Source organism: Habropoda laboriosa, unplaced genomic scaffold, assembly GCF_001263275.1.
Source record: "Habropoda laboriosa isolate 0110345459 unplaced genomic scaffold, ASM126327v1 scaffold102, whole genome shotgun sequence".
In the NCBI taxonomy this organism is placed as follows: domain Eukaryota; kingdom Metazoa; phylum Arthropoda; class Insecta; order Hymenoptera; family Apidae; genus Habropoda; species Habropoda laboriosa.
The window spans coordinates 2,540,015-2,554,841 of record NW_017100262.1 but is presented as its reverse complement, the minus strand read 5'-3'; the positions used below and the strand labels follow the sequence as shown (position 1 = coordinate 2,554,841).

Genomic DNA, 14,827 nt, shown 5'->3' with positions numbered 1-14,827 from the left:
GAGACGGTTAAGAATCAAGGATAGTGGACGGTTGGAGTGAAAGGCCCAATCGTGCCGAAAAATCTGAAGGCGCGTGTATGTCAGTGTGTCGTAAATACGAAATTGTGAAAACTTTTTCTTTTTTTTTTTTTTCACCTACCGACCAGTGTAGCGTTTTTTCTGCTTTCGAGAACAGAGAACAGTACGGACCAGAGGAGCGCACGTGCTTTCGTGAAACCGTTTTAACGTCGTCTCCTCTCTTCGGCAGTGATCTCGTCGCGTTTTCCACCTCCCTCTGTCTCGAACGAACGGAACACAAGAGTTCGTCGCGCGATAGGCGTATATTCTTGGCACGACCTACCTTAAGTAAACTTGCACTTTCGTTCAAGCGCCACCGTGCAACACAGGAGGGGCGAAGCACAAGAAACCGAGAGCGGAGGTTCGGCGAGAAACGCCGCCTCCATTCTGTCGCGCGAGAATTGCAAGTGGCTCGTCGTCGTTCACCGCGACTTCCTCGTGCTTTTTCCAGTTGTGTTCGCCGCGTGCCATTCGCCCTCTCTTTTCCCGGCCCTTCCACACTTCCCTCTATCTCTTTCTCCTTCACACTATCCCTCTCTTTCTCGCGCACACGATTCTCGAACTTTAACGCTTCTGTCGATCTTTTATGGTACTCGCCCCCATCGGTCTGTTTCACTTCTTCCTCGGGCGAAGCGGACGACACGAAGCTGCAAAGGCCGCGCGAGTGTGACACCGAAGTTCGTGCATTCGCTGACGACGAAACATGACGCATACGTGAGTGCATTTCGGTACAGGCTAGAATGATATCGAGGGATTCACAACGCAGAAGGTTCGATACACGTGGATACCGTTGTCGTTTCGGTGTGAAGTTATCTCGGTGGTGAGGATAAATCGTAGAGGAACGATATTTACGATTCGCGATCGATCGATGTAATGACCAATGATCGGTAAAAAGAAGAACGTCGCAGCAGGCTAGAGAGCAAATAGATCCCTGTAAAAAGAAACTTACCGCGCGGGCTTTGCTCCTCCGTTGTATATTGACGGTAATTGAAGTTCCGTTTACACGCATCTCGAAGCAATCTTGAGGAAAGGAAACGCGTTACCGAAGGGATTGAAAACGTGTATTCTTAGATGAAATGAACGCGGATCAAGCAAAAAGAGAGCTGGTGTGTATTTCTGCGTGTGGCGCGCGTCATTCGCGCCACAAGATGCGTTCTTCTGGCACGTGTGTATAGCTTCACCACAGTTCCTGGATACAGCACGCCGCCTCTTTCTCACGCTGGAATTAACGAAATCGACATACCACTTTGAACCGGATAACGCGAACCAGTTTAATCACTTGGTTTATTAGTGAACGAATTTTCATCGTGTTCGTTACGTTCGAATATTTGGAAAATCATACGGCGACGATGAAATATTTAGATTTACGTTTACTCAAATAAACGACGACACGCGACAATTGAAACTGTGCCTAATTAACATCTTCTGAACGTTCGATCATCACCTAACCTATTAGACACATTTGTTAACACCATTACCACGGGAGAGGAAATAGAAGGGGCAAGGACGCGAGCAACTGGGACTAATGGACCGCTATCGGTATCCACCTGTGTCTAGCTGTATCTCAATGATAAACCTTTTCTCCACCAATTACGTCATCGGGCTTGCTATCACCGGTCTCGTGGTTGGAAACGTCGAAAACGGGTTGTCGAGTGGTTCGGTGGTCGTACAATCTCCGCTGAAACGGGTTATCGGACAGTCGCCTCCGGAGTCCTTATCGACGATCAACAGAACGGAACTTGCGGTACGCGTGTCGAGCGGTACAAACCACGCGCGCCACTCGTCTACGTTTTTTACTCTCTACCCGGTAGGCGGAGGGTGGTGCGTCTGTTTCTTTTTTCTCGAACGTACGGTAGCGAATCACGGTTGTCTCGTTGAGTCTCGTATCGATGGGCGTCGATCGCGATCTACGACTCCGTATAATACGTTGCCGCGTAGAACGGCCGCTGATTGGTCGGCGCTCGCAAGATTTCCCATCTACCCTTCGCGAGTTAGCCTCGTTCCTTACAATCGAACGATACAATCTCGCATCTCTCGTTGTGTACCGGTGAAAAGCGCGCGTAAACGTGCGACGGAGAGAGGAGATTATATATCGACGAGAAGTTGCAACGGTGATATCGTCACCACACATCGAACTTCCTCAGCCACCTTCGAATTCCACGCACAATATATCGATAGCTTTCTACGGTGGCGTTACGTCACCGGCGGCACGGCGGTTCGCGCCGCCAACGGAAGATCGTCCAGCGTCGCGAGTTTGGAGCGTGTGTGCCACAACGGGACGATCCTCTTTGCTCGAGGCGGACCAATCTGGCATTCGGTCGTTATCGGTGACCGATGGAAGCCGTGCACACCCGACGGGACACGCTGATCGCGCTGGTTACTCTCGGGCACATCGCGCGTACCGTCTTAGTACACGCGCACCACGCGGCCACGTACACGCGCGCGTTCCACTGTTGCTTCTTTTCTTCGTACACACTCCCTGGAATTTCGGCAGTCGGTGACAGTGGCTTCACGAGGAAAGGTAATGAACCGTCCTTAACGTATCGAGTTTAACCAGACGCATTTCTTGTCACGGTGTCTTTATACGTATGCGTATATTTACGAATATGTGTCTGTGTGTGTACGAACGTACGCGTGCCTGTCCTCTCCACTATGTTTACGATCGTGTGTTTTCCGTTGTATGTGTATAAGTCGTATACCCAGGCACACATATGTGCCACCGCGTGCACGTATACGTGTCCTGTCCGTCTTTCGATTCCACAGAGGCTTACGCGCACTTCCCGCCTCGAGGTCCGCGCATGCGCGCTCCGCCGTATTTCCCTTTGCACGTGGTCGCCCACACACGTGCGCTCCTTTTTCTACGCAGTCTCTCTGTGTCGCCACGAGGGATGGAAAAACGCGTTCGTAAAAATGCATCCTTGTCTAATTTCACATTCTCTATTTACACACATCCTGTGTTATGCCTTTATTCATCGCGAAACGAAGAAGATTCTCAGCGAGCTGCTGCATAATCGAAAGGCTCGAGCGAGACATCTGTGTGTGTTCTTTTTTTTCCGTTTCAGTTCACTCGCGCGACTCTACATGTCAGCTTACGCGCGATTATCAGTGACGTTTCTCCATGAAATACACACGTGTCGTTTCCGAAATTTCCATACAGCGAGTCCCGTTGTGCGCATGCGCGTGCGCGCGCACACACCAGCGTACGGAATTCTCCCGATCGAGTCGATCGGAATATTAATTTCGAATTCGTAATAGAGGTGGACTTTTAGTGAACCGACCTTCGTCGTTTCTCTGTACATACTTGCGCGATCGTATGGAAACTCCCTCTCATTCTTTCTTTCTTCGCACGATCTTCCTTTCCGGCTTTATCGATCTCCCGTTTCCGTACGCGGACACACGACGCGCTCGTCTGATTCGGTTCGATCTCTCTCGTTCGGAAAATTTCAAAGTCGATCGACCGCCACAGCCGCGTCTCGCGGCCTTTTCCTTCCCACGATCGCGATGAAAAACTCGCCACGATAATTGCTATCCGTGTCCTCGCAAACTTGTAACATATAAACGGAGCGTAGTGTACCTGCAATTAGAACGTGTCGAGTGAAATCATTACGATCTAACGTAATAACGATATACGGATATAACGGATCACCGCTCGATTATTTATACGATCCGACGAATCTTTTTCCCATTCGATTATCGGACAACGTGTTGTTTCAATACGTTTTCACGCGGGCACGTGTCCGGTTGATGCTTTTTTTACAAATGCTCCCCTGTCAGACACGTGAAATACACATTTCCCGCTGCGTGATCCTCTTCTGTCAGAATTCTCCTCTCGTTTCTCTCCGCCCCCCGTCATCTGTACGGGAATATATTGGCCAGGAAAACGCGTGTTAGTCACGTGCTAAAGCCTTAAGGCGAACAGATATACCGTTTCACGTTTTTGCCTCGTTTCTGACCTGGAGCGAGAAGGGACGAGTAAAGAGGTTAGGGATGAAAAATCGAGGGTCGGCGAGGTATTATGTCGGTTGTTAAAAAAGGGACGTTTGGTTTATCGTGAAATGTTGTTCGTAGCTGATTCAGCCTGTTTCAGACGCGAATGTTGGTAAATAAATGTGCAGAACAAATATCGTTAAGATAAGTTCTCTCGAACTTTGGCCCCGGCACGTGGCCTCGCGGAGATGGTCAGCTCGCGATCTTGTAGGTACACAACGTGCAGGACGATAGTAATCGTCCATTGTAACGGTGTCTTTTCAGTCATTCATGATCGAGTGAATGGGAACTCGCCCTAATGAATTCCTCGAGAGGGGCAATGGGGCGTCGTCGCTGCGACGCTCAATGGACGACCTCCTGGTTCGCGATCTTTTCGGACGAAATCTTCGATTATGCTTGTTTTCGAGTATCGTTGGAAATTTTTGAAAATTTGCTCCATTTCATTTCTTAAATACGAGATTTAGAGAAGGACGAATTCCTAGAATTAATAGAAATAATCGATGAATTATGCGGTTTTAAGTAATTAAAACATCACATTTCAGTCGAATCATCGATTACGGTTGTTTCCAAGTATCATTGGATATTAGAAAGTTCTGCAGGTGAATCGATGAGATTGGAAAACTTGTTCCATTTCTCTCGTTAAAGATGAGATTTACAGAGAAATAAACTTTACAATTTATCATTGATTTTTTCCATAAAAATATTCGATAAATTGTTCTATGTAATTAAAAAAAGAAAATCACATTCGTCTGCTACTTCGTGAAATTTTGATCTAACCTTGGATTATGGTTGTTCTCAAGTCTCGCTAGAAATTTTGAAAAGTTTGATGGAAATTTGAAAACTTATTTTCTCACAGAAATATTTACTACATTGTACTATTCACATATTCGTTAATGTAAACAGAGTAACGAGACAGTCTCTAATGAGCTTCATTACGAATTCCTTAATTGTACTCGCTTACGTGGCACATTTTTCAATCGGTCCACGAAGGAGTATCGATAAACACACCGATAAAATTCCCTCGATATTGTTCCAATTGTAACGAGCTCCGAATTACACGAGAGCCTCGATAAGAACTTGTTTAGTACAATAGTTGTGTCATTGAGCAAAACCAAAAAAAAAAAAAAAAAAAAAAAAAAAAACGACAATCATCCTGCTAATTACAGTATCGCGCAATCTGTCTGCGAAAACGCGACTAAGATCGTCTATGGTGATAACGAAACACGAAACATTCGACGATTCTATGCGAGATAAAACGAGAATTTGACGAAAGTATGCTTATCGATCACACTCGTGCTAGACGAGGATCTTTTATCGCCGTATCGAAAGATCGATCGGAAAGTTGTAAGGTCTCGTTTCAGCCCAGAAACACAGATGATCGATTTCTTCTCGAGTATTTACCAGATTTCTTCGCACGGAGATAACGTTATTCACGAGGATCGTTAAGGTTTGTTTGTTACGATAATGGAGCGTTATGGATATCGTTACGGTTAGAACGTGCAAATATTAGCACTCGGCGACGTCTGATTTATCGGTTAAGAAGGCTGATATTTATACACGATATCGAACAACCGCGTCGCATATAATTTTCCATTCCTCTATTATTCCAAGTGTGGAAGTTGCGCGAGATAAGGGCGAAATGTGTTGTGTCTTCTGGCAGAACCGGGCGAAAATTCTCTCGATAACGGGGCAAGAGAACTCATCGTGGAGTAGTAATAAAGAAACGTAGAATTTTTCTGTGATCCCTGGGATTAATAAATTTTAATTTTGTTAAATTCTCGAAAACACTTGTGTCTTCTCGCAAAACTGAACCAAAATTCTCTGGACATAACGATGCAAGAGAATCCATCGCAAAGTAGTTATTAAAAAACGTGGAATTTTTCTGTGTCCCTTCAAATGGATGAATTTTAATTTGGCTAAATTCTCGAGAAAACTTGTGTCTTCTCCCAAAGTTGGACCAAAATTCTCTGGACATAACGATTTAAGAGAATGCATCGCAAAGTAGTAATAAAAAAACGTAGAATTTTTCAATGTTCCCTGAAATTAATAAATTTTAATTTCGCTAAATTCTAAAATAAAATTGTCGTCTCTCAAAACTGGACCAAAATTCGCTCCACCTAACGATGCAAGAGAATCCATCGCAAAGTAGATAACAATAAAATTTCAAATGCTGAATTTTTCTGTTCCTTGAAATTAAAAAATTTTAATTTCGCTAAATTTTCGAAAATCTTGTGTCTTCTCGCACAATTGGACCAAAATTCTCTGGACACAGTAATTTAAGAGAATCCATCGCAAAGTAGATAACAATAAAATTTCAAATCCTGAATTTTTCTGTTCCTTGAAATTAATAAATTTTAATTTCGCTAAATTTTCGAAAATCTTGTTTCTTCTCGCAGAATTGGACCAAAATTCTCTGGACATAACGATGTAAGAGAATCCATTGCAAAGTAGTTATTAAAAAACGTGGAATTCTTCTCTGTCCCTTCAAATGGATGAATTTTAATTTGGCTAAATTCTCGAGAAAACTTGTGTCTTCTCCCAAAGTTGGACCAAAATTCTCTGGACATAACGATTTAAAAAACCCCGGAATTTCTCCACGTTCCTTCAAACGGACAAATTTCAATTCCACGAAACTCTCGAAAACGACTAAACATCTCGCAACGCCTAACAAACACGCAAATTAGCAAACTCTCTGTACTCCTTATCAAAGTCGAACAGAAGAAACGACCGATCCTGTCAAACGGCCATTAATCCACATCTCGAATGTAACAACAAAGGAATCGTTTCGAATAGAGCTCGTGCACATAAATCATCGAGTGCTCCTCTTTCTTTGCGATTCCGCAAATTCGTGTCGGTGCTCGATTGTCCGAGCGTTCATAGAAAAATACCGCTCTCTCCCGCTTACTGTGCTCGGCCATCAATTAAAGACGAGCGATGCATGAAAATTCAATTGAAAACCTGACAATTTTCCAATTAGGTTTAATACGCCGGTTAAACCGAATTGAACGAGTCCCGGTCTCCTTAACGAGGGCTTCTTTCCCGCCGTCAAGACGAACAGTTTGTTTCCGCGGCGTTTCCAGGAAGACGCGATGAATAACCTGGCCAGCTGTCGTGAAATCCTCTTCCCAGCGATCGTCAATTCGTCTCGTCGTTTGTCACTGGAAATATGCAATTTTACGAACAGAGAGACGTTCATTTTGCAAAGATTTTTCGGACGAAGTACGACAGATAGGATCGTTCTAGGCGGAACGCGAAAGAAGAAAAGTAGACGTACGACGTTTTGTTCGTAGAGGAGAATATTGTTTCAAGGAAGCTAATCGTTGTCCCTTACTTCTGGTTTAGAAGAAACGTTTCACAGAACAACTGTTCCACCAGACATTTTACTAAACGATTAAACTCCTCAACTATGTCCCTTATCTGTGTTACAAGCAGCAGGACAAAGAAAGAAGAAGAAGCAACAAGAAACACTGATTGGAAAAGTTCTCTTAAACAAACACACTTTAGGAAAACTCGGCTTGAACTATCTCTGTTGACATGGCAAAAATTGTGCCTCGAGGAGAACTTATTATCGATGCTATACCATATCCGGTGTACTTTGTCGTTCATGAGTACTGAGACACTTATGGAATTTGAGGCAAATTTGAACGGTCGTAAAATTGTCGAGATAGGAAGGAATTATTCAGTTTGGGATTTAGAAGCGCGGGGAGTAAATATATTTTTAACGATGTATTGCTAGGGCTGTGATAAGGTATACTTCATTCGTAAGTTCTTGAAATAGGTAACAGTTCACTTTTTTCGTTTTTCTGTAGGCGATTTGAAAATTTGCCCACGCTCTGCCCTTGGCGCCTTTTCGGCACTCTTTCGCCTCAATTTTTGCGCACTTCCAGTTTAATTTAGTCAAGTAAATTTTAAAACGAGAAATTCTAAATTTAAAAAATTTGAGGAGATAGTTGAAAGTTGTGCTTACATCCTCTAAAAAAATTGGAATTTTTCATTGAGTATTTACCTATGAAAAAAATTCCCAAAGTTTACCTATTCTCAGAATCTTCAGAATGGTATATACCGGGTGAGGCATGTGAAACTAGAACCTGAAATATCTTGGAACTCTCGATTATACTAAAAAATGTGAACTATACGATGGTCCTTTGCATACCAAACAATTTTTATTCGAAAAATTTGTTTTCTCACTTCCACATCTCCAGAAATATTCAAGGAATTCTTATTGGTCCACCCGGTATATATTACTAACTTCAGCGAAGAAATTAAATCCTCTCACTGGTCCACTCTTCGAAATACCACCTTTGCCGAAGAAATTTAACTTAAATCGTCTAATATTTTTAACCAGTGTCTCGATACTTACGAGCCACAGTGTATATACCGCGATCAAAGACACCCGCTTATTGTTACCACGATAACACGTTCTCTTACGGAGCAGAACGCGGCTCGATAGATCTATGTTGTTTCTCGTCATGTTCGCCTCGTTTCGTTATCGTGTTCGTTATCTAACGAAGAATGGAACGGGCGTCGGTAGAGAAAGAGAGAGGCCTGACGCGTTTGGTATCGAGCCAGAAATGAATTCTCGAACAAACGGGCCACTGCATTGTGTCCAGTGCAACACACGATAATGGTTATCCGTTCGTTCTTCACAGATAATTGCTCCTTCTTCTGGTTTTCTGGAGCAACGATTGCTCCGCCGATCGCCGTTATTTCGATTTCCCCTCTTTTCTTTCCTTTTTCCTTTTTTTTCCCACCATTATTACACTCGCTTAGTACGAATTTCTTCCTATCATGCTATCGCCTATTATTAGGCCACGCTCTATTCTTGGACCACGCGTTATGGAACTCAGGGATTATTTCGAGGAAGTATGTTCGGCCAGTGTCGTTTCGATATACTGTTACTAGACTTGCTACTCGTGTTTCCGGGTTCTCCTCTTTCCCCAGCTGGAACCCCCTGGAACGTTTTCAGTATAGAAGAAATTCGAGGCTCTTGTCTTGCGTCTCTTTTCGGTTTCTCTGATTGTGATTTTCGGGTTTTCTTGCAAGATTGCATTTGAAATTAATTGACAATCTTTACATAGATTTGCGATGTGTAGAACGATCGACGCCTCGGTTTGTGAGTTGATACGAAAGTACGGAAGCTGTTCCTTCTTTTCTTCCTTCGGTGAAATTCTCTCTCCGCGCTTTTTCGACGAAATTCGACTCTCTTGTCTTGTGTCTGTTACGTTTTCCGTGATTGTGATTTTCGGGTTTTCTTGAAAATTGCGCTTTCAATTATTACACAATCTTTACACAGAATTTCGATCTGTAGAATGACCGACGCCTCGGTTTATGAGTCGATACGAAAGTACGGAAGCTGTTTCTTCCTTTCTTCCTTCGGTGAAATTCTCTCTCCGCGCTTTTTCGACGAAATTCGACTCTCTTGTGAAATTATCTTCTCTGTGATCGCGAATTTCGATTTTTCTTGCAAGATTGCGTTCTCAATTATTGCACAATCTTTAGACAGATTTTCGATCTGTAGAATGATCGACGCATCACCTCGTCAGTTGATCGATACGAAAATACGTTATCGTTGAAATTTGCCTTCAAGGTTGAACACTTGTGACTTAATTATTCGAACTTGTGCTTGTTTGTTCTACGAACGTTGAAAGTTGTTTCTTCTTTTTTTCCTTCGGTGAAATTCTCTATGCATGATTTTTAAACGATTACGAGTTTTTGTACTTTCCTTCCAACTATGAGCTTGCATACGTCGTTTCATTGTCGTCCGGTTGAACGTAGATCGAAATCGCGTCTGTGAGAATTGAAAGGCAATTTCTTCGAGATTCTATAATTATCCCGAGGATTTTATTAGTCTGGTGAAGTGTGTAACGTGTGTACCGTACTATTACCGGATTACGCGTCGCTTGGAATTAAAATGAAACTGTCCTCGCAGCTGCTTTAGCTAAATGTACTCGCAGATAGAAAGTGTGACACGAGTAGTTTTACAAAGTTAAATATTCCGGAAGCAGAATGCTCGTTTTTGTTACATTGAAACTTTTAACAGGTTTGGATGTAAAGATAGCAGAGGTAGTTGCTAAAATTGCGAAGATTGTGGAGCGGTAAAATCTGTAAATCTTGGATATTTAAAATGTAACAAAGTTAGAGTATTAGAAATTGTAGTAGGAGAGTCTGGAGGTCTAGAAAATATCATAGATCACTCTCATTTTTAACTGTAGAGTCTACAGATTTAGATAGTAGCACAATGAGGAAGATTATAGTCTATCCAGATTCTGTAAATTCTGCACAATGTTGTTTAATTTTTGTAATATAATTTTTGAATATTTAAGATCTAATTAGAACCTGGAGATCCAGAAAATATCACAGATCACTCTCATTTTTAACTGTCGAGTCTGTAGACTTAGATAGTAGCACGATGAGAAGGATTATAGTCTATCCAGATTCTGTAAATTCTGCACAATGTTGTTTAATTTTTGCAATATAATTTTTGAATATTTAAGATCTAATTAGAACCTGGAGATCCAGAAAATATCATAGATCACTCTCATTTTTAACTGTAGAGTCTGTAGACTTAGATAGTAGCACGATGAGAAGGATTATAGTCTATCCAGATTCTGTAAATTCTGTACAATGTTGTTTAATTTTTGCAATATAATTTTTGAATATTTAAGATCTAATTTGAACCTGGAGATCCAGAAAATATCATAGATCACTCTCATTTTTAATTGTAGAGTCTGTAGACTTAGATAGTAGCACAATGAGAAAGATTATAGTCTATCCAGATTCTGTAAATTCTGCACAATGTTGTTTAATCTTTGCAATATAATTTTTGAATATTTAAGATCTAATTAGAACTTGGAGATCCAGAAAATATAGATCATTCTCAATTTTAACTGCAGAATCTATAAATATAGATAGTACCACAATAAAAAAGAATATAGTCTATCCAGACTCTGTAAATTCTGCACAATGTTGTTCAATTTTTGCAATATAATCTCTGAATATTTAAGATCAAATAAAGTTAGAATATTAAAAGCTTCATCGATAAAGCTTGAAGACCCAGAAACTATCATACATCATTCTCAATTTAAAAATTAGCGTCCACAGACCTAGATAGCTCGGTAATGAAAAAGGCTATATTCTATCATAGATCATTCCAACTTCCCCGACATCATCTCCAAACATTTATCCCGAGCTTCTCTTCAATTTCTTCTCTGCGGTGGGTAATTAACCCTCTTCCAGCCACCCAGTTATCAATTAGAGCATCAATTATCACCACTTCAGTAGCCTAACCGTTCCAAACAACCGTTCCAGTCGTCCAGCAAACTAGGATCGATGAGCACACACGTTCGATCCACGAATTCCCCGTCGTTTCGTTGTAAAAGTGAAAATCGTGTGCTGTGGATGGACGTTTCAACAATACAATCTGGTGTGTTCGGATGATTTAAAAGTCCATAGGAAGAGGCAGGCGAGTTCACCGCGACTTACTAAAAATAAGCGTACGCCCCTTATCAGGCCGGTTCAAGTTTACACAATCTTGTTTGCACAATACTCGTGAAACCGTGCAACAATACGGCTTCGAGTGTCATTGGCTACACGTGGACTCTCTCTCTCTTCTGGACCATTTATTTACAGCATTGTTAAACGACCTGACGAAATTCTTTTCCCTTCTTCTTCTTCTTCTTCTTCGTCTATCCATCATCTCTTGTATATTCCCAGATATACAAGAGACATGATCGTGACAGATTATCCGCAGCCATTCGTATTTATATCCACGGCGACCTTGCGTTCAACGAGACTACGATCAACTTGAGGAACGTTGAACCTTTCTCCGTGAATTTTCTCATCTGTGAGATTCAGATACGGCGATGGAGTTGTTCTGGAAATATAGAAACTTGGAAAATTATTTCTTCATTTTTTAAATTTCAGTGATAAAGGAATTCTTGTTAGGTTCGTGATGGAATTTTCTCACCCGAGAGATTCAGATATCCTGAGAACTAAGTTGACGATGATGGAATTGTTTTGGCAATTTAGAAACTTGGAAAATTATTTCTTCATTTTTTAAATTTGAGTGATAAAGAAATTTTTGTTCGGTTCACGATGGAATTAATCCGGGGGATTTTGAAAATTGGAAAATTTGGAAGATTGGAGAATGAATTCAACGACTATGATCAACTCGAGGATCGCTGAACCTTTCTCTATGAAATTTCTCATCTGAGAGATTCAGACGTAGCGATGGAATTGTTCTGCAAATTTACAAACTTAGACAATTATTTCCTCGTCGTTAAAATTTGACCGATGAACGAATTCTCGTTACTATCGCGATGGAATTATTCCGGAAGATCTTGAAAATTTGGAAACCTCGAAGATCGGAGAACGAATTCTTGTTAATACTTTCGAAAATGACGAGCAGAAACGAAGGGAATCCGAAATTTCCCAGTGGTTTCACTTCTCATTACTACCCACATTCGCCGATTATTATCATTATCACTGTCGCCAGAGTAGTCTGAATGGTCGAGGATCCAATTCAGGTTGTACACGAGCAAACAAATTCGTTGATCGTATCAAACGATTATTCAGAAGTATATCTAATTATCGTCCACTGTGATCTTTCAATCAAGCTCACCGTTACGATCTCGAGTTTCACCAGAAATTCGCCGTTCAACTGGATCGACCGGTGGCGGTTCCTCCGTTAATTCCGAGCTCCAAGGGGCAGTTCTCTTGATAATTATTTTCAGAAGCAGCAGTAAGCAGCTACGATAAATCTTTTGCCGTTTGTGTACGTGTGTTTAGGAAGCATTATCCAGATAATTATACCATCGGTAAATTTAGGAAGGCAGTAGTGCTCCCGAGATAATTCCAAGGAAAATATTGTTCATCTGGAAGCTTTCGGTAATTTACGTTTCTGTTCCATTGACATTATCGCGGAACGGTTGATAGATTTGTGAGTGTTGCAACAGAGAGAAAGAGAGAATAAACAAAATGCAACGAAGAGGATTTCACGGTATTTTCGAAGGAGGAGTTGGTACGTAAACGTTGCCGAGAATCTGGTTGACATAGGTCGTATCTTATCGTCGATTTACAAGATGACAGATACAAAGTCACGCCTCGTTAGAACATTGGAGCTTTAGACCGTCACTCGATTGTCCACGGTCTTTCATTTTTGGCTGAGAAACGGACACGCTCTCTAGGCCTACCCTGTTTCACTGTCGCTCTCTGAAGTGTTTCTGGAAACCTTTTCTATTCGGGATTGATCGGTGAATTCGTGGTACGTAATGATTTTGTTGTATCTGAAAGTAATTGTTTTTTAATTTCAGTGACAAGTGATGTAGAAACGATCGATGTTACTGTGTTTAGAAAAGGATTCTGTCTTTTAAATTTGGGTTCTAAACGATCGAGGAATGATCCATTTGCGTTGTTGTATTTTTAAACAATTCTTTCTTTTAAATTTGAGTTAAAAGTGATCGAGGGATGATCCATTTCCATTACTGTATTTAAAGAAATATTCTTTCTGTAAAATTTGAGTTCTAAATGATCGAGAAATGATACATTTCCACTTTAGAATTAAAAAAATTTTCTTTCTTTTAAGTTTGAGTTCCAAGTGATCGAGAAGTGATCCATTTTCACTATAGAATTAAGAGAAAATTCTGTCTTTTAAATTTGAGATCTAAATTACCGAGAAACAATACACTTCCATCACTGTATTAAAAAAAAAATTTCTTTTTCTTTTAAATTTGAGTTCCAAACGATCGAGAAACGATACACTTCATTACTGCACCTCTGTTAAGAAATGATCTCGAGTGGACCAGTTACAGATCACATGAATGAAACACCAGAAGCTGTATTTCAAGTTTACAGTTCATCCACATGTTGCATTGCCGTTTAAAGGCTGAAAAAAGAGACCGTATGCCTGTAACGTGGAGGCTGATTCTCAAGCTGAAGGTCGGCTAGGAGCATTGAGAAAGGTCAAGGCCGGCCGAACACGGCGAACAATCGGCACGTGACGTGAACTATCAGCTCGTTTGGGATCGGCAATTTAACGAGCTGATTGCTCCTTTTACTCGTGGGACTATACTTCGTGTATGTGGCCTAATCAGCTGTGAAAAATTTTCTCACGACGAACTTCATCGTTAGCCTCTTAGGCCTCTTCAATGCGTTCTACGTCGCAGTCAACATGTGAAGTACTCGGTCGTTTGATCAGAAATGATCCACGATCCACGTTGTTTCCTCGAAGTGTAGCCTTTCACTTGATTTTCTTTTTACCGAAGTGAATCTTCGATCTTCTCGGTGAATCTTTAATCTATTGTCGAGTTGTAGATGAAAACTATAAGATCGGTAAGTAGTACGTTTCTTACTGATTGACGAAGCCACGTTGTTTCTGTGAAGTGTAGCGTTTCACTCCAATTGTTTTTTTCTTAATTAACACTTGCTGAAGTGAATCTTCAATCTATTGTCGAGTTGTACATGAAAGCTATAGTATCAGTAAGTAGTCAAATTTCTTATTCATTGATGAAATCTACGTTGCTGCTTGGAAGTGTATCATTTCACTCGATTTTTTTTTTCTTTTATTCGATCCTTGCTGAAGTGAATCTTCAAAGACAGCGAGTTGTAGGTGAAAAGAATAGCATCGGTAAGCAGTGCTGTTTGGAAGTGTATCATTTCACTCGATTCTTTTTTTCTTTTATTCAATCCTTGCTGAAGTGAATCTTTAAAGACAGCGAGTTGTAGACGAAAACAGTAGCATCAGTAAGTAGTAAAATTTCTTATTCATCGATGAAGTCCACGTTGT

At 41.2% G+C, this 14,827-nt stretch overlaps 1 protein-coding gene across 1 annotated transcript in view; it reads left to right on the top strand.

The window, feature by feature from the left end:
* The first annotated feature begins 2,502 nt into the window (after positions 1-2,502).
* LOC108572954 overlaps positions 2,503-14,827 on the top strand; it is a 24,519-nt gene continuing 12,194 nt past the window's right edge. Inside the window, exon 1 of the mRNA XM_017935301.1 lies at positions 2,503-2,578. The gene's annotated coding sequence lies outside the window, so the exon portion shown is untranslated. The remainder of the gene's footprint in view (positions 2,579-14,827) is intronic.